General features: G+C 41.6%; 1 long non-coding RNA gene across 1 annotated transcript; it reads right to left on the bottom strand.

Annotated features, from left to right (window-relative positions):
- Window positions 6498-8781, bottom strand: LOC109724446. Its single transcript, XR_002219935.1, has 5 exons — window positions 8271-8781; window positions 7946-8012; window positions 7780-7848; window positions 7600-7661; window positions 6498-6534 (listed from the first exon to the last, which is right to left on the bottom strand). It is a non-coding gene; the product is annotated as an uncharacterized LOC109724446 (long non-coding RNA).

Below are 25202 nucleotides of genomic sequence, written 5' to 3'. Positions count from 1 at the left end.
TAGTGATCGTAAGGGGCCTTCAAAATAATAATTTTATTTGAGCCGTTATATGAGCCGTTGCAATTTAACGGGTAGAAATCCAAATCACGTAAAATTTTGATAGAAAATTCTTTATACTATATAAAACAAGATCAATATCTTTAATCTAAAATTGTAATTCATATTATCACTTTTGTAAGTTTTTTATTTTCAGCTGTTGATTTTGAAGCCTCTTCGTTCACTAGAGCAAATAATATCAAAAATCGCATAATTATTTTTAGGTACTTCAAATACCTCCTAATCAAGTTAACAAAGCCGATTGACGATTCGAAAAGTCGCAACATGAAAAACAATCTGGAGCATGGAAGGCTCTGTGCTTCCAGAAGTATAGTAGCCTCATCTTATACTAATATATATATATATTAATACTTATATATTATAGAGATGAGAAGATGAGAGATGAGAGAGAGAAGAGAGAGAGAGAGTTGAGTTGTGGAATACCTATCGGTAGCAAAACAGGCCTCCGTTGCCACCCGATTTGTTTTGCGATAGATGAGCCGCAAAATCGACAAATCGGGCGTTTGAACAATGATCTATACCAACATGAAGTATTAGAATATCAAATATCATGCTATATTCTGCGATATGTTCTCTTGTCCATTCAAGTGGGCATAAAATGAAACGCTGAAAAGGTGAATATCCTCTATAAAAAGTGATCATAGGAATTTTTTAATCAAGATCTAGAGATATAAATCTTGTTCCTGAATAGTCTAAAGAATTTTCTAAACTATGTCACGTCCCCGGAGATCCATTTCAAGTCTATAAAACAAAATGGCAAACGTTAAATATTTATTAATATTTTTTTGAAACCTGACCAGGGTAATGCGCAGATCGCCAAAATACTAAGGAAATCCACTGTTAAATTCCAACAACGAGACAAGAGTCTCCCCATGTATTTTGCACAAGACGTCGCACAATACAAAAGTACAAACCAGAGAAATACAACAACTAAGAACTGAATATATAAGATAAACTATCATTCATCACATTCGCCATTCACATCAACAGTTTTAGCATTCAAAGAGATGTGTTAAACAGAAATCCACGAAAATTCTTTGAAACTGTATCCCTTACACACTGAAACCTTATATATCATTTAAACATAACGTACCACGAAGGGGTAGAAAACCTTTATATTATTACCAAAAATTCAAAATCCTTTTATAATACAATTCATGAAAAATCCACATATTCAAATGACTAATAAAAATACTGAAACCCATATAAGTCAACCTAAGCTCTATATCAAAATAAATAATAAGGGTAACAATAAACCGAAATAAACCTTGACGGTCGGAAAGCATCTAACGACCGATAGCGTACCGATGCTCACTCTCTCTGACAATAGCCATTCGCCTGCGATACCTGAAAAATGGTGGGGAGGTGGAGAACATCTAAACATGTCTGCCCTGCCAGTGGGTACCGCGCGATGAGGCAGAGGAGTACTCACCACGATCAGGGAGATGCTAACAACAGTACGGGTCATAAAATCATAGTGAAAAATAGTAAACGAAGAGATATGTAAGAGAGCCTGACAAGTATAGATGCCCAGAGTAAATAAACAGTAACTAACAATAAACAGATAGAGGATTACTGGGAATAAACACTACAGCTACTGTATGCATGCGTCAACTGACGATACACCTCACAAATACCCAATCTCGCGCCTAATTGTGTCGAGGACCTCAGTGCCATGCCACAGCTGGCTGCAACCTGTTCCTGACCCTCGCAAATGAAGCGCCCTGGGTCAGAAACATGTACCTGACCACTTCGCAATGAAGCCCCTAGGGTCAGAAGCATATCCCTCGCAAAAAGCCCCTGGGCTCAGCGGGTTGGCCCAAAATTCCAACCATTTTCCGGAAAAGAACACCCTCTTGCGCTGGGAATCAGATCGCTGTCCGTGTTTCGTGAAAATGCGTACGTGCAGTGGATCATGTAGTATGCTCAAAGTCACCATCGGCAACCTACCGACAATCCCAGGCCCCTCAGGGCACACCGACCTGTATAGGCCCATCAGCAACTAATCGGCTACGTATGTCAAGATAGAACTGTAGGCAACTCGACCGAATAGTGTATATATGCAAATGGGAACGCAGCCACCAAATCACAGACATAGATCAGAACATGTAGCAACTCGACCGCAATAGGTGCATGATATCAAAATAGGGGGAACGCGCCAACAAATCACAGATATAGTGAACAGATAAGTCAACTCTAATCCTAACCATGGATATCAATAGAAAATTAACTGACAGTAAGGAATGCAGATATAAATAGGGTGCAAGGCTCAACACTTTATATCAACGATATATATATGTATATATATTATATATATTAATACTATATATATATATTACTATATATAGATATATAAGCCAGATAATAACGTGCGGGAGAACAAAGCGTAAGAAACTCATCACGGAGCGGTTGACCACTGTACCGACGTCAGATCGAAAGTACCACCTGTAAGGATGTCGAAGTCTGTCTCCTGACTGCAAAAGAATGTCACTGACCTATAAAGGATCCACCGCGGTTAGTATCTAAGCCCACAACTAATAACCAACAGTAATCTCACAACTCACAAACAATTTTCAAACGAAGATCGGTTTCAAATACCATTACCGTAACTCGCCGATATCCGAAGGACCACACCGGGACGCGTCGGACCCACACAAGTGTCGCCGAAACTCCCAGAACTCGTGCACGAGTCACTGCTGCCGGCCAAAACACTCCCAATTTGGATGTTTTGGCCAGAACCCAAGCTAAACCACACACAATTATCAGCCAGGATAATTTGTACGAATCGGGTTCCCGAAAGTGTCATAGATCGACACCGGAACCTCACGTCGCTCACCCAGGCTCTTTCTGATCACGAAATTGACTCCGAGTGCACCATATGCTCAGCCGACTAATCAATAGCTCACGAAAGCCTCCGTCGGAATAATTCTAAACGCTAAAACGCGTTCCGTCGGCCGAATTTTGCGACAAACGCACGGAAATACATTTTTCGATCTTTCGCAAAAGGTCCGGGGGCCTTGGACAATCAGTCCAGCAGATCACCCACAGCCTACGCCATTGCTGGCCTACAGCAGCCGCAGCAACAGAGAATGCATAAAAGCCCCTTCCGAATACTCGCGAAATCCATTATTTCATGCGATTTTCGTGCTTCTTAGTCGTCTACACAAACTAGATCATTCAGCGAAACCGAGAGACACCTCTACTGACAGGGTCTCGGCGTGCCGGAGGCCGTGCTCACTTTGGAGCAATTCAGGCCATTGTGGGGACGCACGCTCACTAACTGAGCGACCGAATTCCAGTAAAGCTGCGCACAACATGAAAATCATGCTTATCTCAGCTAAAACAGGGGCTCGGCTGACCCTAAATGAGGTGAGCACTGGCTATCTCACTGATGACGCCGATCACCGTGCTCACCGTCCGGAGGCATCAGGAACCAGTCCGGGTCCGCTGAAGCACGTGACTTAAGAACAGAAAAAACATGGGCAGAAAGGCTGAAACCAGCTTACAGAAGCTAGGCAGGGTCGGGTGCGCCCGGCGGCGGATCGAGCAGCGGGCAGGCCGGCCAACGGGAAGGTGCTCACAGTTAGAGAGGCCTGGGGCTGCGCGCAACAGGACGAGGGAGGCGCGACGATGGCGGGCCTTGGATGCTTAGCTTCCCCAAACCCTGAGCAAGGGCCCCAGTCCGCCAGTAGACGGGTTCAGCGGCGAGCGGAGCGGCCGGTGGTGGAGCCGAGTGCGGCCACCAAGGAGAGGGGGTGCTCCGCCAGCAGGCGTGGCGGATGCCGCTGTCGGCGGCGTGCGAGCAACCGAACTCTCACGGGCCTTCGGCTCGGGTCATCAACGGGTGCGACGGCCACGGCGTGTCAGTCGCGGGAAGGCTGTGACGCGACGACACCGTCGCCGGAGCCGAGGGAAGGCGGGCGCGCACGGCTAGCGCGAGCGGCGCAACGGAAGGCAGCGGCGGGTCATCTGGCCGGCAGAACGCTGGGGCGGCGCGGTTGAACATGAAGAGCGGCGGCGGCCGCAGGGACGACGGCCGACGATGCACGGGGGTCACCGGTTGCTCGGATGGCGGCGTGCTTGGCTATGGCGGCGTACGTCATGTGCGAGGAGAGGGAGAGATGGGGCCTGCCTTTGGCCTGGGTTTCGGGCTGGGGTGCCGCAGGCTGTAGAACCAGCGCGGCGCGCACGATAGCGGTGTCGACGGCGCCGGGGAGGCTCTGGCCGGGCACGGGCGATGCCTAGCGAAGGCAGTCTGGAGAGATTAGGCCTCATCCAGCTCTAAACCGACGAGAAAATGGATGGAGTGGAGGAAGATGGTGAGAGGAGGTGAATGTAAGGTCGGCGATGCTTTTCGCGGCCTGGCGGGCTGCTCGCCGGCGCCGTGACGCGCGGCAGCGGGGATTCGGGGTAAGGGGTTCAGGTGATGGCAGAAGAGGCGGTCGGCTGGGCTTAAGTTTGTAAGGAGAAGGCTAACAGTTATTTTCTTATGAAACCTAGAGCAACCACTATACACAACTATATGCACTTATGCAAAATAGTCCTACCAGGGAATATTGCTCAGTTAAGTCCCTCACAGGCGCGAGTATTTTTACACATAACTGCACCTCCATGTCCGATTCTCACGCAATCTCGGCACATAACAATATAGCGGTCTCTTTGCGATTTATCCGTTTTGCCCACTTTGACCCTCAGCGAACATCTCGTAATTCCCGGGATGTCCGATCGATTTTCGATCGACAGCACCATTGCCGTTCAGCATGTCGGGGGCATCAAAACTAACGATTTCGTTTCACCGATTTGCTTGCCGATTTGCGATCTAATTCGATCTCTCTCCAACTAATCATATAGCGCCTTGGTGGAAACCCCGAAATCCTCTAATTCAAATCTCAAATTTGAATTCCCTACCACCAGTAGGTACCAGAAACAACTCTTACCTAACCCCAGGTCACAAGCACAGAGCACGAGGAGTCTCATTATGCAAGGACAGCAAAGAAGCGAAAACCCTCTTTCGATAAAATCCCATTCTCCGAAAACCGTGCATCAGATCTGAAATCGTCAATACATTGTTTCAAATAGCTGAAACCGTCGAACAAACGAGCTATTGGATCGCTATGAACGGAGTCCGATACGCGCCGAAAGCCAACTCTACTCCGTGACTTCTCCGGAAAACCGGAGTTACTATTCACTTAAGTGAAAACTAATAATCGCGTAACTTCTCCGTTTTAGCTCATTTTCTCTTGAAACTTGACGAGTGCTTATGTAATTAAATTACACACATAAATATCGTCAACAGAGAGTTTAGTTGCACTGTAAAAATCTCAGTCCTTACAAACTAAGATAGCTTTACACCGTTAAACGAAAAAATGCCTCATATCGACCATTAAAATTATAAATTTTGAAACCCTTTGATCATTAGGTCAATGATGTTGAAAAGATTTAAAATTTCGATTTTAGATACTTCAAGTGGCATAGATCATGATCAACGGAGCCGATGGTCGATTTGAAGACTCCTTCATCGAAAATAAATAGGTGGCAATGGAGCCCGTTTGCTGCCGATAGCATTCTAGCTCAACTCTCTCTCTCTCTCTCTCTCTCTCTATCTATCTCTTTATATATATATAGTGTCGAGCTACTATGCTATTGGAAGCATAGAGGATTTGATGCTTCTGACTTTTTGACTCTTGGATCAAGAATTGTACGGTTGGAATGATTGCGGTCCCCTTTAGGGTTGAGTAGTACCTCTAGGGTTGAGTGGTCTATACTGACCAATAGTATTAATCCAAAGGTTAGAAATGATCAAGGGGGTTGATCTAAGGGCCAAAAAAGTCGGAAGCACCATATCCTCTTTGCTTCCGGTAGCATAGTAGCTCTACTCTAGGTATAAATAGTAGCTATCTGCTTTTCCACTGTGAGAGGGTCTGATTGGGATTGTTTAAGCAACTCACGTAATCGTTGACCTCTTGCCAATTGATTCTGAGTAGCTTTATCGAGATCAGAAGCAAATTATGCAATGGCTTCTAACTCAACGAATTGCGCTAGTTCCAATTTTGATTTGCCAGCTATGTCACGCCCGGGTACCAGCGGAAGCATATCCGGTACGTGCACAGACCCGCCATACACTTGCAGTATATAAGGCGTCTACAATGAAGCAAATCGATAAGAAGAATCATAGTAAAATCCTATCCTGATATCAGAGCAAAGTAACAGTCCACAATACTATCAGCAAGAGAACAAAGAGTATATAATCCAAAATCTCAACTAAAAGAAAAAGTATCACCACTATAGAGTATGGTCCCAATAGTACATATACATTATGGGTATACAAAAGTAGATACAATGGTAGTCTCTCTATACATAGGGACATCACCCTCGGCCGTAGCCCGAGTAGCAAGGTGATCGACTAGTATGCCCCTAGCAATGTCTACCTAGATGCGACTCCCTTGCCACGATCCCTAGCCTCTCCTGTAGATGGCTCTGTAAAAACAACCACCAAAAGGGCGTGAGAACTATTAACAATAGTTCCCAGTGGGTAAGCCGCCAGCCTCGGCGAATTACACCACTAGGCTCAAGATGTACTAAATGAAAGCAATAACAATAATTGCATGATTTATAAGCATGATGCTAATAAGTAATAAGCATGTAATCAACATGTAATAGCTTTCTACAGTAATGAATCATTTGCATGAACATAAACGTGAATATGAACACGAATGTGAAAGTAACTACTGTACACTTTAACTAGTAAGCATTCATTACTGTCCTTTGTTATTTAGTACTTTCACCTCAATAGAGTTTTCCTTTCATTCATCAGGACCTACCCAAGGTAGTCCGGCTTGCGCCGCGCCTAATGGCCCCGTGGTAGTATGCACTCCCCACGGCAATCCACTTCGGCACCCAATCCCGCACGGGCGAGCAACTATCGCGTAGGCCAACTCCGGAGTGCCGGCTTGTAGGGAGCGACCCTCACAAGCATGTGTGAATGAGCACAATGGCAGCAAGCAAAATCCCTAGTCCAATATATCTCAGTCATCACTTTCCAACTTGCAATGTTCTCGCTTTCGATTCTTGATCAGATTCTCAATATAACAAATATTGTCAACAACTAGTACCCACTAGATTAATTAGACATGCGAGAGTAGTACTGCTAATTGCATATAACATTAGAAACTGTTTACTATCATGGCATTACCATTATAGTCATACATATGTTCTTGCTCTCTACTTTAGAGTCAAATTAATGTCATTGTTCTCTACTTTGTACTCAAGCAAGTAAAAAGAGAATGTCATGATTCTTTACTTTTCATGAGCATAATAACTTGTCTCATAGTTATTCAACTAAACTAAACAGGAGTATGAATACTTTTGTGCACGAGGATTCTCTACTTCATAGAGATTCTATTCCAATTATATCAACATTATGACAACATGATGCACGTACTTTACCAATCACATTACTCACAATCACGCATGACTATACCAACTCTATGGTACATATAGAACATAGGGGAGCTTCACTTGCTCTGGTTAGGTCAAACCCACCTAGTACTAGGCTCCAAATCAGTCCCCAAAAGTCCGAAATTCAGCTCCACTAGGCCTCAGCCCTGCTGCAAACGAAGCACGAAATGGGCATCGAAGCGATTACATAAGAATCCAATTTCGGCACATTCTCAATTAATACGAAGTGGAAGCTTAATTCCCTGTTTTGGCTCAGTTCATTACCTCATGTTCAGCTTCCGGAAGACCCTCCAATGCCAAACGAAGGTGGTCCAAAGGTCAAATATCCTCTCGCTGCAAACAATACCGAAACGGTGTCAAAATGCTTGTATATGAGCTTATATAGTTCAATTCTTGTGAAATTGAATTTTTAACGAAAATTCTTGCTTACCCTTGGTTAGAGCAGCTTCCAAACCAGCTTCTAAGAGTACAAGTTCAGCTCAACGAAGCTCGAAGACCTGTTGTGAAGGAATAATTCCCAATTTGCATCAATTCGCTCAAACAATTGCATTTCGTTCCAATTTAACTTCCTAATGAACTAATTATCTCAATTAACCTTCAAAGTAACTTATCCCTGGTCTAAGAGGGTTAATTCACAGCTAATTAACCTTTCAATACAGCTGGAAGTTGCATCTAATTTAGTTGGAAGCAAAAGAATTCGAACGAATCAAAATCCAATACTATCTCTCTACTTAGAGAAGTTTTAAGCCATATACCTTTCCACAAAGCAGCAACTCAGCTTCTCTGAGATCAAGATCATAGAAAAATCAATAGGAATCCTCCCTCCCACGTTCCAAAGACTTCTTTTGAGTCTCCGAACCAGCGAGCAACGAGCGCGGCGCGAAAACGACGCAAAACGGCGACTTTTAGGTAGATAGAGAAAAAAATTCTAGAGAGAGAAGGTGGAGAAGGTGAGGAAACCCTTCTCTGAGCTCTACTACCTTCCAAGATGCCCCAGGGGTCAAGCTGGGTCAAGGAGATAAGGATAGGAATGTGAAATTACCAAACTACCCATGCTGCCACGTTTTCCCATTGTGTACCGGTACACCATAATGGCTGTACCGGTACACCAAGAAGAAAACTGCTGATTTCGCCAGATCAGCGCACTTTCATGCTTTTAACATTCCAATCACTCTCTAACTTATTCAAAAACTTGCTCAAGTCATTTAGAATATGTAGGATAGTTTCACACTTCATTCTACACACTCGAACTCTGCAATTTGCAAAAGTTCAGTGTATTACAAGCTACCTGTTTCATGGCTTTAATTTGAGTTGCAAATCCTACTCTGGAAACAGAAATACCCACATTAATAGCAAGTCGGATTCTAGCATTGAATAGATCGGCGAATAAGAATATTTGTCCATTTGTAATGGAAATTACATTAGTAGGAATATCTAGAGTAGAGCTACAATGTTATTGGAAGCATAGAGAATCTGGTGCTTCCTACTTTTTGGCCCTTAGATCAACCCCTTTGGTCATTTCTAGCATTTGAATTAATACTATTACCCTGTGGGGACCACTCAACCCTAGGGTACTACTCAACCCTAGGGGTGACCGCAATCATCCCAACTATACAATTCTTGATCGAAGGGTCAAAAAATTGGAAACATCAAATCTTCTATGCTTCCAATAGCAGTAGCTCTACACTATGGACGTGTTTGGTTCGCCCCTTTTTCACTTAGGAATCGGAGTCGGAATGGACGAATCGATTTGTTCGTGTTTGGTATGCGGAATTTTCATACCGATTCCGATTTCCGGATGAATAGGAATCCCCCCAATTACTTCTTTCCAATCCAGCCTTGAAGGCTGGATTGAAAATTGAATCTGGATGGAATGGATTTGTTCGGATTAAATTTAACTTTTTTAAACTTATTTTTAATTAAAACATAAGTTTAAGTTAAAAAATTATATTTATAAATTTTAATTTTAATTTGAGTTTAAATTAAAAATTACAATTCAAACAAGCATTTCGAATCTAATTTATAAATTTGAAATTAAATTGAAATTTAATTTAGAATCTAAAGTTTTATTCAAATTTTATTTAAAATTTAAATTAAATTTATGAATTCAAATTTAAATTATAATTTTAAGTTTGAATTTGAATAAATCAAAATTTAGTTTTATATTTTGAATTATCCGTTCAATTTCAAATTTAATTTTTTAAAAAATATATTTAAAATTTTGATATTATTTTAAATTTTTGACGTAAATTTTTAAAATTTAATTTTTAGTTTGAATTTAAACCAATATATTATAAAGATAAAATTGACATATTAATTTCATTACGTTTCTGATATCTATCTGAACTAAATACCAACAATGGGAATGATTCATTTCAATTTTGATTCAGGTGGCGAACCAAGCAGAATGAGGTATAGAATCATTTCGATTTCATTTTCAGCTTATTCTCATTCCGATTCGGATACCAATTCTGACTTCGAACCAAACACACAATATATATAGTTGAGTTGGAATACTGTCGGTAGCAAACGAGCTCCGTTGCCACTCATTTGTTTTCGATGATGGAGCCTCCAAATCGACGATCGGCATGTTGAACATGATCTACACTACTTGAAGTATCTAGAAATCAAATTTCATTCTTTTTCGATATACTCTTGTTCATCAAGTAGACGTAAAAATGAAAGGTTGAAAATGAATATCCTCTAAAAAGTGATGATAGAAATTTTGTAATCAAGATCGAGAGTATAGATCTTGTTCTAAATAGTTTAAAGAATTTTCTAACCAAAATTCTATTGATTTGGATAGCTTTACACCGTTAAATGAGAAAATGCCTTATATCTACCATTAAAATTATAAATTTTGAAACCCTTTGATCATTAGGTTATTGATGTCGAAAAGATTTGAAATTTGATTTCTAGATAGTTCAAGTGGTATAGATCATGTTCAACGGTGCCGATCGCCGATTTGAAGGCTCCATCATCGAAAACAAATGGGTGGCAATGGAGCCCGTTTGCTACCTATAGCATTCCGGCTCAACTCTCTCTCTCTCTCTCCTCTCTCTCTCTCTCTCTCTCTCTCTCTCTCTCTCTCCTCTATATATATATTATATATATATATATATATATAATATATATATATATAGAAAGTTTGAGCTAGAATACTTTTAGAAGCACAAGCCCTTGGTGCATCTAGGTTTCCATCCCTTGGATCTACTCCTTGATTACTAATAGTCTTTAGATCAAACACTATTTCCACCTACTACACCTACCACCATCATCTCAATCCTACATCTCTTCATCCAATGGTTAAAACTCAAAAGCACTATCTCTTTTGGTGCTTTGACAGTATTCTCGCCTCAACTATATATATATATATATATATATATATATATATTATATATATATAATTATATAAGTACGGCGCTACTATACTCTTATGAGTATAGAGCCTTTCGTACTCATAAGTTGTTTTTGATGTTGGGCTTTTTGAATGACGATCCACACCGTTAATATGATCTAAAGTATTTGAAACTTCTAAAAAATAAATTTTGTAATTTTTCAAAATCTTTATAAAGTCCATCAAGCGGGTATAAAATGAATGGTTAAAATCGAATGACATCCTAAAAATGGATGATCGGATCCTTCAATTTAAGATCGGAGTTATTGATCTTTATTTAGGCAGTGAATAGAATTTTCTATAAAAAATTCAACGTATTCCGATTCTTTTTCAACGTTAAACTAGCAAATATCTCATACCGGCTGTTAAAAATTGTCAATTTTGTGAGCTTTTGATCATAAGGTAAATAATATCGAAAAATTATAATTTGATTTCTAGAAATTTTAAATGCTCTAGATAATATTTAACGGTATGGATCATCGATTCAGAATCTCTATCATTGAAAACAACTTATGAGTACGAAGGCGATCGTACTCATAAGAGTATTGTCACGCCCCGAGCCGGCCTATTTGGTTGGTTTCGGGCACGCAAACAGACCGCAGAACGGATAGGGTTTTTCCTGTACCGCGGACAGAGTTTCCCCTGTACGTCCAAGGCGTCACAATCCATACAATGCGCGAGGTTCCAACCAGAAACAGCATACAAACATAGATTGCATAAGGAAAGTATCGAAAACATAAACAACTAAGTTATTACATGCATTCAACTCACATATTACATTTTTCATCACATATTACACTTTTACTTCTCTTTTTAGCTCCAAATACCATGAAGTTCTTAACATAATTATTACAATATTGATCATTTCATTTCTATACCCCTAAGCTAAGCCGACTTAGGGTACTTTTATCTCTGGTCTCGGTGGTAGGGCGCTAACTACAGAGCTACGCCCATTCCTCGCGCCGTCGCGCCGCACACGTTCGAACCTATACCCCCAAAAACAACACGGGGGTGAGAACTATTGTTTATAGTTTCCAGTGGGTATGGCCACCCAAGGGAAAAGCTCGACCCACCAGGTCCAATGAGGCACTGCAATCATGTTAGTCCAACAGATATCCATAAGTATTTTATGCAACATTAAAATACATGAATGTGCCTCATAATATGCAATATGAAATTCATGCAACTATGCAAATAGATTAAACGATTTTAGTCTATATCATTATCATTCTTTATTGTTAGACATTCTTTATTACTTGCCATTCTTTACTCTTTATTCTTAGCCACACTTTACTCAATTGTCATTCTTTCCTAAAGTTACATTTACCTTAGCCAACTATGCCACTCGACTCGGTCTTGAGTCAATTCATGATGAATGCAAGATTTCATTGCCCAATTTCTTGGCTAACTCGTAGGTTTCGCCCTCAACAAACTTACCAACCCAAATCTCTACTATCGGGGAGATACTCGCTACGACCTGACGGAACCGTCCTCTGGAGAGATACTCGCTACGACCCAGTGACGACTACTCCGGAGCTCATCGCTCGAGAGGGAGCTACGACCCTCGAGCCAAGACTATGGGTGAGTACGATCAATCCTTAACTTTAAGGATTCCAAGTTTAATCCAATCCTCACTATGAGGATGCAATGCTCATATAACCCTTAACTCTAAGGTTGGTATGTCATAATGTTCAACTATGTCCTTTACTTGCACTCTTTAGCTTGCTTTAGTGTCATCACACTACTTGTTCTTTATACTTATTTTCATGCCACACTTGTATTCTAGCATCCTTGTCCTATTGATGTCAACATCTTAACACTAATATTCAAGACTCATCAATGCCACTCTCTACATTTATGTCAACATGTCACTTTGTTTCTAAGTTCTCATTGTTAGGTCAAATGCCACAATATCACAATTGCACATGCATATACTTTCATCTAGCATATTCTACAATGTCAACATGCATATTCCATTTATCATATTCCACAATATGTCCATATACATACCAACTAGCATATTTTCATGATGTTAACATTCATATGCCATCCAACATGTTCCATGATTTATCAACATATATATTCCATTTACCATATTCCTCAATGTATTAACATGCACATCTCAACGGTATGTAATAAATATCAAACATAATAAGGTTCATGCATCCATAATACCTTATGCAACCTACTACTATACATATATGCATCAATAATGAATATTACTTTGCTTCGACATGGAAGCGAGCTAGACATTTCGGTGAGCACAACCCACCTCAAATCGCTTTTCGATTGCTTGTAGTCACTTGCAATCGGCCTCCCGCGGCACCCGTTGCCCGGTTCGGCCCAAACTCGCACTCGACCACCAAATGGCCACCAATCCGTAATCCGAAAATTAAAGGTCTATAACTTGATGTCACGATGCTCCGGATCCATTCTCATGATTTTTGGACGTCGCCTCAGCCCTCCAGGCGGCAATGAAGCCGAAACGTCCGTTTCTTTAATATCTTCGCACCGGCTCGACGAATTGCCGAACCGACTTTGCCAACGCGTTCATATACCTAGCAATTAGGTTTACGTAGGGTTAATTTAGATCAAACCCAAATTTTTTGCATAATTTTATTTTTGAGCCCTAAGATGCACTATTGTACGAAATCATCACATAATCTCTTAATTCATGCAATAGTCATCAATTTAGCATCTAAGGGTTTCTCTAAATCCAATTCTAGAGCATATAATTGAAACCCTAGAAATCCACCATTTTAAACCTAGCCTTTACATATGCTCCAAATAACCCAAATTAAATGGAGAAAACATGCTAACATCACATTAGAGGCTACTACAACACTTAAGCATAAGAATTAAACCAAATCCTAAAAGCTTACCAAAATGTGAATGCCGAGACGGAAGCACGCCGCTCAACCGGGTGCACGAAGGCCCGATCCGACGCTCCCAACGCATTCCCATGCTCGCTCTCCGTCAACGCCGCGAATTTGAGAGAGAGATCTAGAGAGAGGAGGGAGTTATCTAGAGAGAGGGAGAGGTGTTTCTCTCTCTATCTCCATGAGTGTGCATGTGTGTGTGCTGCTCGGGCTGAGGGAGGAGAAGAAGAAAGGGATTAATCCCTTTTTACAAATTAGCGCCTCAACATTAACACAATTACATTCAGTTTAGCAGCTCAGGTACAGATATTCTTCGCCTGCCCTTCTGAATGTCCGTTTGAGCTCTAATTTGACAGTTATGCTCGGTTTTACTTAACTTGACGAAAGAAATTTTAATCTTTCAATTTCGACCCCGTTTGGTCATCAAAAGCTCTACCGAACTGTAATCTCTAGCAGATAGCAGTCGGATTTTATTTTCCACCTTCCGAGTGTCAGAATGACATGAAACTTTAAATCTAGCCTTATAAAAATAATTCTGATATATTCTCCAGTTTTCATAATTTTCTGACACTGTGCATTTTCTGCTAAAATATCACCCCGTTTCTCACAGAAAATTCTAAATCTTCTATTTTCATTCTGATTTCAGCACAAGTCGCTTCCGACTTATACTTTACTTCTCTAAATCTAATAAAAATAGTATCTCACACTATTTTTATTATTTTTACTTTTATATTAAAATCCGGTATGTTACATTCTCCACCCCTTAAAAGAATTTCGTCCGCAAAATTCAAACCACGCCTCAATTTAGTTCCTTGAGTAATTGAGGGCACCAATGCATTCTTCCACCTCAGAATGGCTTTACACTTTTTGGAATTGTCCAAGAGGCCCATCACGGAGGGTATGATACCAAACGCATACAACTTTGTAAGGCGCATCTCACAAAGTGCATTACAGTCCCCGTCATTCTAGGTGGCAGCGCAAGTCGAAACTCGACGACTTTACGCGCTCCAACACCACTCGCCACTCGGCACACAAGAAATTCTTCTTGCATTTACCTTCCCTTCAGGAAATACGTTCTGATACAATCATCGACATTGCTTAGAAGCAATATCACTGGTGCATCACTACATCGTGAGTGCTCCAATTTCGCACTGACCTTTAGCTCTAACGTGAGATGGCCTATCTCATCATATCCCAATTCTAATCCTCAAACTCCACGTGGCTTGCCACTAGCTCAAGGTCTCACCAAGAGCACTTCATCTTCTGATACCATATGTCGCGGTCAACGTTAAGTTACTTTCGTAATGAGCTCACACGAACACTCCGTTCGTGAATCCAAGCCAAACACCTCAATAAGGCTATCCGCCAAATCGCTTTTCTCATTTTCATAGGTGGCCCACAGATCGCCAGTGCCACAAAGGCCTATCGCCTAGCCTGTCTCAATACGCAGCGTCTCTCGCTCGCAAATGCAGACCCAATCAACATCGGGAGAAATTCTCACTTGGGAATTTGCACACAATCTGACCAGGAGGAACCAGGACCCCAAACCACTATAAATCCTCGGGTTGGGTCACAATCGAACTCTCGGTATACTATCGATCACACGATCTAGTACGTGGCACTCCACGCTCTCGGATCTAAGCTCGGACTGCCGTCCTGACCAGAACTTTGCCCTACCCATAGGTACCGGGCCGCTGTCACACACAGCCAACTGTGCCTGTCCACATGGACCCAGGCTCTACAGTCCACAAATGGTCCAGGCACGGGTCGTCCCCAAGCAACACCCGCCGTCGTCGTCTTACGTGACACGCTCTACCGAGCCACATATACAACTACCAGCTCATAAGCACCTAGTGCGAGCCACCAACCCTACGAGTGATCCATGGCCCGCTTCACACATAGCAATGCTGAAGTGCTACTGCCAATGCACTCACTCTCTCGGCTGATTCACATCCACACTCTACGAGTACCTACACTCAAGCGCTCTATACGTCCGTACAGCGTTCCATACAGGTCCAGTATGAGGCAACTCTTGCCTACGCACACCGACTACACAAGCACGACTCTCCTACCTCACATCGAGGTTCTACCAGGCCCACGTGCTTGCACTTGGTTACCAGCCAACTATTCCGTCAACAGTAATTCTACCTTCACTGTTCGATCTACCGGAATGATATCCAAAATTTCTGGATTACTCGGGTGTCCTCAAATATCACGGCTCAACTCTCGCAATCTACTAATTAAGTTGCTCTGAGAGTCGCTTCACCACTTCCATCTCTATTATGAGTCTCATCATCTCTCACCATAGATCATTACTAGCACTTCGCTAGTGCCCTCTGGCTCTATACCTGTACTGGCAGGTACTACGCTCTCGCAACACGAGCATGCCCGGGTATCTATACTTACCGGTCCACTCGATCTCTACTATGCTTACGCACGACAATAGTAATTAACCACATGACCATTGCATGCAATGCATCAACTTCACATCATGTAAAACACATGCTTGCATCAACAACTAATACCTGCAACGACGTCGTCAGCAGCAGGTTCCTCGATCTGGGTCGCGTATCTACGGCCACCCGGCGCTCGCCGCGAACCTTTAGGTTGCATTGCCCTCAACGCCTTCTCTCCCAACCATGCCGCAGGTGGCACACTTGCAGGCCGTCCCAGAGAGGAATAGGCTGTCGCTAGTGTCAGGCCCCGGCTGTCACCTTGCGGACACTCGTCCAGCGCACAGCCCAGTTGCCCACACCTGTAGCACTTGCCCTCTCATAGCTCACACTGCTGTGGATAACGAAAACACCTACAAACGACACATCTCACCAAGGACCAAATACAGTAGGTCCCCGAAACTCGGGATCACGAGCGCGAACACATTGCACTCAGTTGAGAACTTGAAGGACCACCGAATCTACTCGTTGGCCATCCTATTCCCTTTTTTCTTGCAATTAGACTCACGCTCTCCCCGCACAATTGCACTGTCTTGTTCTATCCACAAGGTCTAACCCTCAAATCTCCTCCAATCTCCACCAATCCACACTTAGGAAGGGCTCCTAGAAAAATAGAGGGAGAAAAACCATATATTGGGTGGTCTCTGGCTATGAACAAGAGAGGAGGAGTCGGTGGGTCTTTATAGGATGCCACAATTGTTAAGGATTTTCTAAGTTGGTGAATTTTGTGAAGTCGAATCGAGTCTTGAAGAGTTAAAAGCGAAGTTTTGGAGATAAGATTCAATTTGGAGATCAAAGACTCATTCGGGAAGCTCGGCACCTCAGGTTTGAAAGATAGATCATTTGTGGTGACTCTAGATGTTCAAAATGTATGTAGAAGACTTAGATTGCATTATTGCGTTTTGAAATAACTGATCTGAACTTATCAGGGTTCAGGGATCGGTCCCTGATCAAAGGGACCAAACCCCGTAGGTCCTCTCTTCGTAAAGAAACGATGCAACCGGTCTGTGGTAACGAGGGACCGGTCCCCGTAAGCTGGTTTTCATGTGCGAGGATCCTGAATTGAGGACCGGTTCCCGTACGCAAAGCTTTTTGGTTACGCAGAGAGAGACCGGTCTTAGGAATGAAGACCGGTCCCCGTAGCAAGGTTTTTTCAGCTACGCAACGAGAGACCGGTTCCCTTGGCATGTGTTTTCTGCTACGCAACAAGGGACCGGTCCCTGGCTTGAAGGATCGGACCCTGAGAGATCGGACCCCTCGAGAGGACTGGACCCCGAAACCGTTTTTTTTTTTTTTTTTTTTGAGAGATAGGTAGCACGCTACCCGCTTCGTTTATTTCATTTAGAAATAAACTTAGCTAGAAATGTGAATCAACTAGGATTCGAACTTGGGTTTCGGGTACCAACCATCAAGCCCTGAAACCGTAATTGTTTCCAAAAATGACTTTTTGCAATTTTAGTCTACTTCTAAGTCTTCTAAATCTATAAATAAGCTATGGGGGTTATATTATGATAGATGCTTTGGAGTTTAGACCTTTATGAAACCCTAACAACTTGTTTTTGAGCTTTATGATTCTATTCTTAAAGCAAGTTTCGAATTGTTGGTCGACGACTTGATTCTTAGGTTTATAATTTGAATGTTCCTTTGAGAATCAAGTTGATGATTGACTAAAAGGAAATGCTTCATAGCTTATGGTTTTCTAAGTTTCAATCACCACAAATTATCTTCTCTACGAGCTTCGGATGGAGGATTTGCGCGGGGATTGCGCATGAGGCCGAGGATTCGGGGGATGCATCGAGGAGTCGAGGCGTTGACGCGGCAAGGATTTGCAGTGAGATCGGTTGGAGGATTTTGATTGATCATGGACCAACGAAGAAAATCAACTATGAAGATTCGGTAAAATCGAGTCGGGTAATCGGTAAATCACTAGTACTTGATTGTTTCTTTAGTAGAGTTTTCGTGTGATCGGTCCCGTGGGTTTTTTACTCCGAGTTGGAGTTTTCCCACGTTACATCTCGGTGTGTTGATTTTATTTTTCGCTATTAAGTTTTATTTTGCATCGAGAGTTTTTTTTTTGCCGTTTACACCTATTCACCCCCCCTCTAGGTGTTATTTACCTTTTAGATCCTTGGGATCAATATCTTACAAGTGGTATCACAGTGGGTATAGGTTGTAAACTATGGCCGAGGGAGGTAACATTAATCGACCCCCTCTCTTTGATGGCACTAATTACGTTTATTGGAAAGTTCGAATGAGAGCGTTTCTTATTGCCATTGACAAGAGGGTTTGGCAAGCAATTGAATTCGGATGGAAACATTCTACCGAAGTAGTCAATAATGTTACGGGTCCCAAACCTAGAAACAAGTGGACGAAAGAGAAAAATGAACTATCTTCGTTCAATGGGAAGGATATTAATGCTTTGTTCAATGCTTTGAATCAAATCGAATTTTCTCGAGTTTCGGCGTGTGAAACCACCAAAGAAATTTGGGACACTTTACAAGTTACACATGAGGGTACAAGCTTGGTAACGATTCAAAAATTACAGATGTTGACTAGTAGATTTGATTCTATTCGTATGGAAGAACATGAAATTTTTACCGAGTATTATACTCGTCTTCAAGATATTGTTAATACTTATGCTAATTTGGGTGAAAAGATTTCTGAACCTAAGATTGTTCGAAAAATTTTAAGAACTCTTCTCGAACGTTTTCGTCCAAAGGTTGCGGCTATAGAAACGGTAAAACATCCGGACGAATTAAAAGTTGACGAATTAGTTGGTGCTCTTCAAACCTATGAAATGATTTTTCCCTCTTATTCATCTTCTTCCAAGTTGTCTTCTAAAGCTTCAGGTATGGCGCTCAAATCAACAAAAGGAGGCGACTTGGAGTCTTCGTCTACGGATTCGGATTCGGACCCAACCTTGGAAGAGTTCGAAAAGCAATTGGCACATTTAATGAGGAAGTTCCGTCGGAACTTTAGGAAGAAGTTTCCTCCCAAGTCAACTCCATCCAAGCAAAACAAATCAAAAGGGAGTAGTTCTTCTAAGTTTAAAAAATCTGAAACCTCATCAAAAGATTTTTCAAAAAAAAAGAAAAACGATGAAGGACAAATCCAATGCTATAAGTGTAGAGATTTTGGTCATATTGCATCGGATTGTCCAAATAAAAAGTCTTTGAAAAAGAAAGCGATGCAAGCCATCACTTGGGATGATTCATCTTCTAACGAGTCAACCTCAAGTGATGAGGATATAAATGCTACTGCTCTTCTTGCTTTTGACTCTTCTTTTATGTGTTTGTCCTCTACTGACTCTATTTCTATGTCTCCTTTGCATGAAAAATCTTTTTCGGAGAACTCAACAAATGAAGAGTCGGAAGAAGATGATATGGCCGCCGCATATCACCAACTTATTGTTGAATCAAAGAAAGTGGCGAAACACAATAAGAAGTTGCGGCGAAGATTGTATGATCAGGATCGAGACAATACAAGATTAGAGTCTTTGACAAAATGTCTGGAGTAAGAAAAGGACAGTTTGACCAAGCCATACAATTCTTTATTAGACAAGTGTGCATGCTTGAGAAGGAAAAGGAATCATTTGTAGAAAACATTAATTTCCTTACCAAGCAATACATGGAAGCGAGAGAATCGAACATGGAATTTACCAAGACCATCATTCAACTCAAATCGGACTTGAACAAGTTTTCGTCTGGGTCTAGCAAACTTGACAAGATGTTAGGACTCGGTAAAACAAACAAATTCGGACTTGGATACGAACGGACGTACGTTGATCAAGGAATGAAGAAAGTTGATGAACGATTAAAACCGGCTCGTACGATTCATGGTAAGTTTGTTCCTCCTAAGAATTCCTTTGCTAACAAAATATGTCATTTTTGTGGTGTTATAGGACACGTGAAAAGGTTTTGCAATCAAAAGTCGAAGAACCCCACAACATCATTGAACCGAAGGATACTTTGGAAGCCAAAGCAGGACGATCCGAAATCAAAGGCGAAACAAACATGGAAACCAAAAAAGGATGATCCAAAGAAGAAAAGCACACAAAGCATCGACAAGCAACACGTTTCTCAATCAAGTCGGCCGACGCAACCCAAAACACGTAAGGTTTAGGTGCGCAAAGGTAAAATCTTTCCTTGCCTTGTCATCCACACTTCGCTTCATGCTTATGATAATACTTCTTGGTATCTAGATAGTGGTTGTTCACGTCACATGACCGGCGATAAAAATTGGTTTACTTCTTTAAATAAAATCTCCGGAGGACTTGTTGTTTTTGGAGACGGTCGGTCATCAAAAATCATTGAAAAAGGAACAGTCACTATCTCAGATGGCCCTACGTTGAATGATGTTTTCTATGTTGAGGGGCTTAAATCAAATCTCGTAAGCATAAGCCAATTGTGCGATGACGGGTACTCTGTGAAATTTTTGCTAAAGAATGCACTGTGACACTTGATGATGATTATATCTTCTTAAAAGGTGTTAGATCTCAGAATAACTGTTATGTAGTTCCTAGTGCTTCATCCGAACAGTGTAACCTAGCGACATTAGAGACTGAAGCCTTATGGCATGAACGTCTAGGTCACATAAACTTTAAGAAACTATCTAAGATATTGAGGAAGAAAATTGTTAGAGGTGTACCTAAGATAGATTTCAAAGAGAACAATATGTGTGGGGGTTGTCAACTGGAAAAGCAAACTAGATCCGCACATAAGAATTTGAACAACTTAGGGACATCTAAACCTTTAGAGTTACTTCACATGGACTTGATGGGACCTTCTAGGATTCAGAGTTTGGGTGGAAAACGATATATCTTGCTCATTGTTGATGATTTTACTCGCTTTGTATGGAGTGCTTTCTTGCGTAAAAAAGCTGATACTTTTGATTCTTTTTCTGAAATCTGTCTTCGTCTTATGAATGAACGTAATGATAAAATTGTGCGCATTTGAAGTGATCAAGGGGAAGAATTCATAAATTCAAAATTTGTTGATTTCTGTGTTTCAAAAGGCATTAAACATGAATTCTCTGCTCCTTATACACCATAACAGAACGGAGTTGTTGAACGCAAAAATCAGGTTGTACAAGAGATGGCTCATGTTATGCTTCATAGTAAGAAAGTCGCATTGCATTTTTGGGCTGAAGCGGTTAACACGGCCGTCTATGTTATCAATCGGATTTATGTGCGCCCGGGTACTGTAAATACTCCATATGAACTATGGCTTTGCAGAAAACCGAATATCAAATATTTTCGTGTCTTCGGGAGTAAGTGTTTTATCCTTCGGGATCGTGAAAATTTTGGAAAATTTGACTTCCGAAGTGACGAAGGGATTTTTCTTGGTTATTTTACTACATGTCGAGCATATCGTGCGTACAATTTGCGTACTAAGACTGTAACATACTAAACTTCTAAAGTTATGAAGTCACGGTGTATGTTAGGTTGGAAAGCTGTTTGGATGGTTCCGGTGAAGTTCGGTGAAGTTCGGAAGCTTTCGGGCGATTCGGTGCGTGTAGGCGTGAAAACGAAACCCGAAAGGCTATGTTGGGCCGTGAGCTAAATTCGGCATAAGCGTGGATGAAAAGATTATGGAGACATGTCTAAAAACATGTTTGGAGAGTCTCAGTTCGATTTGAAAAAAATCGGAGGTCAAACGAGCGAAATAGAATCGAAACGGAGCCAAAAGTCAATTCTGGAGCAACGTGTACCGGTACAGGTTGATGGTTGTACCGGTACAACAAGCAACCCGAGGTGAGAAATGAGCTCTCAGGTTTTGAGGAAAAATTGGAAGTGTACCGGTACACCCCTGTTTTGTACCGGTACAAATGCCGCGAAAAACCGAGAGATAGCTCTCGGGTTGGCCTCTGCGCACTCGTGTTACCGGTGACACGGGAAAGTGTACCGGTACACTTTGGGTCTGGCAGTGAAAATTGGTCTGCTGCAAATAGCAATGTTTGGGGGGTTTATTTGTAATTGTTACATACTAACAAATAACCCTAACCCCCTCCTCCACTGCAGCACCCCTCTCCGTCCTACTCTCGTGTCCCCCTCTCTCTCTCAACCGTTGGGAGTGAAGGAAAGGAAAGAGAAGAGAAGAAAAGAAAAGAGAAGAAAGGAAGGAGAAGGAGATCAAGAAGATGAAGCTCACCTTTATCCTCTTCTTCCTCGTGCTTGGAGCAAGCTAGTGAGGTGAGCCTTTTGCTTCCTTTCATGGTAGGATCAAGGTTAGGGTTTGAGTTTTAAACCCTAAATCTAGAGATTTGATCTCCTTGCAAGCTTTAGAACCATGTAGATGCTTGGAAACACATGAAAACCATGTGATCTTCAAGGTGCTCTAATGGTGGATTTCTAGGGTTTGTTCTAAACACCCTAAGAATGGTTCGAATGCTCCTAGTTGAGCTCCTAGATGTTAAACAAGCTCTCTTTTGCTTATTTTATAGATCAAATCCGGAGTATTGAGCATATGTCATATTAGGGCATCCTAAAGATGTGTTTTGCTCATATAGGGTTTTGATCTATTTTGACCCCTTGGAAACCTAATTGAGAACCAAACGAACGCGTTGGCGAAGTCGATTTGACCATTCGTCGAGTGTACGCGAAGTTATTGACGAAATAACATTGTTTCGTACAGATAGTCGCACCACGCGGAATAAAGGTCTAAAAATCATGGGATCGAATCTGGAGTATCGTGGAGTCAAGGAATAAACTCCGGAATTTTCAAATCGCGGTTCGGTGGACGTTTGGGTGGTCGCACAAGAGTTTGGGCCAAACCGGGCAACGGGTGCCGCGGGAGGCCGATTGCAAGTGACTACAAGCAGTCGGAGTGCAAGTCAAGGTGGGTTGTGTTTACCGAAGCGACTAGGTCGCCTGTATGTCGAAGATTAGTGCTTACTATTGATGCATGTAATGGTAGCTAGTGATAGAACACATAAATGCATAAGGTGAAATGCTATGTTAGGCTACCAAATAATGCATATGATCATAATGTGAGAATGCTAAGTAATGCATAGTGACATAGTGTAAATAATGCTAAGTAGAAAGCATAAAGTAAATGACATGTTTTAGTCATGTTGTATGTATAGAAATGCTAATGTAGGAATGCTAAGTGAATGTATATTGATATGAAATAAGAATGCTAAAGAAAATGTATGATAAGCATGTTGTAGAGATGCTAATGCAAAAATGCTGAGTAAAGGACATGTACTTGTGGACATATACATATACATATAGATCGAGTGGCATTGAACCTAGAGTTGTGAACCTAGGTTGAATAAGAATGATATCGAACCTAGTGTTAATAAACATAGGTCGAAAAGAGTGGCATCAAACCTAATGTTAGAGAACATAGATTAGGATTGAACTTAGAGTTAAAAGTAAACCTAGGTTGTGAGATAAAGATAATGAACCTAGAGTCAAGTGGACCTAGGATGGATAGGACATTGGGACCTAGACAGGTCAACATTATAGGGTTTAAGACCAACCCTAGAGTTATGAATGTGGATTTCGGAATCCCTAGGAATGAGTGCTGCTAGTGCAGCGACTGCTAGTGCAGCGACTGCTAGTGCAGCGGATGAGCCTTGCGTCTGAGCGCAAGCGAATGGCAACTGCAGGTACGTGTGGTTCTCCTCGCCTGGCAGTGACTCATTGGGTACGTGTGATTCTCCTCGCCCGGTTTGAGTTTGAGTTTGGGGACGTGGGTACGTGTGGTTCTCCTCGCCTGTAGGTCCATTGAGCGACTTGTGGTCCGGGGTTCGACAGATATCCTCACCCTGTGAGTAGACCTATAGTCGAGAGGATTTAAGGCTGAGGTACATGTGAGACGTCCTTCGCCTCGAGCTTGACTGAGCGCGGATTATCCGCAGTTGATTGACTCAAGACCGAGTCGAGTGGCATAGTTGGCTAAGGTAAAGTAACCTTAGGAAAGAATGGCAAATGCTAAAGTATATCGACAATCAAGAATGTCAAAGAATAAAGAATCGCCAATGAGTATAATGTAACAAGGAAATGATGTAACGAATAGCTAATGAATGAGAATAGCTAAATAAGTAAAGAACGGTTACATGTAAAGAATGACGAATAATATGTAGTAGAATCAAGCAAACTACTTGCATGAGTTACAGGTTTTGCATATTGCATTTTGTGAGGCATGTTATCTATTAGTTGAATAATAACATGATATATATATATATATATATATATATATATATATATATATATATATATATATATATATATATATNTATATATATATATATATATATATATATATATATATATATATATATATATATACATGTTATTGGACTAACATGTTGCAGGACCTCATTAGACCTATTGGTCGAGCTTTTCCCTTGGGTGGCCGTACCCACTGGGAATCATGGAGTTGGTTCTCACCCCACGTTGTTCTGGGGTGTTATAGGTACACACGTGAGCGACGCGGCGGTGCGAGGCAAGGGCGTAGCTCCGTAGGTAGCGCCCTATCCCAGAGACCGAGGTAGCAGTACCCGAGTTGGTGGTCTAGCTTAAGGGGTTTAGAGACAAAGTACAAACTTGTAATAAATCGTAATAATTGTGATTGTATTTGGAAGATGAATGTAAAAGAAATGTGTTGTAACATGTATCTAAGTTGAATGTTGTAGTAACTTAGTGGTTTTATATTTTTGATACTTCCTTATGCAATCTATGAATGAATATTGTTCCTGGTCGGAACTCCTTGTATCGTATTGATTGCGACGCCTTGGACGTACAAGGGAGACTATGTCCGTTCGGCGGTCTGTTAACGTGCCCGAACCCGACCAAATAGGCGGGGCGCGGGGCGTGACAAAGACGGTGATAGAATCATATAATATAAAAGTAGATGAAGCTTCTTCTGTTATATCTTCTGTCAATGATACTTCCACTGTTTTGTTGAATGATGATGATGATGATTCTCCATTTGTATTGCCTGTGAATAATGA

Source organism: Ananas comosus, linkage group 18 (genome assembly GCF_001540865.1).
Source record: "Ananas comosus cultivar F153 linkage group 18, ASM154086v1, whole genome shotgun sequence".
NCBI lineage: Eukaryota > Viridiplantae > Streptophyta > Magnoliopsida > Poales > Bromeliaceae > Ananas > Ananas comosus.
Note: the sequence above shows the minus strand (reverse complement) of the source record. Positions and strands in the feature narration are given on the sequence as shown.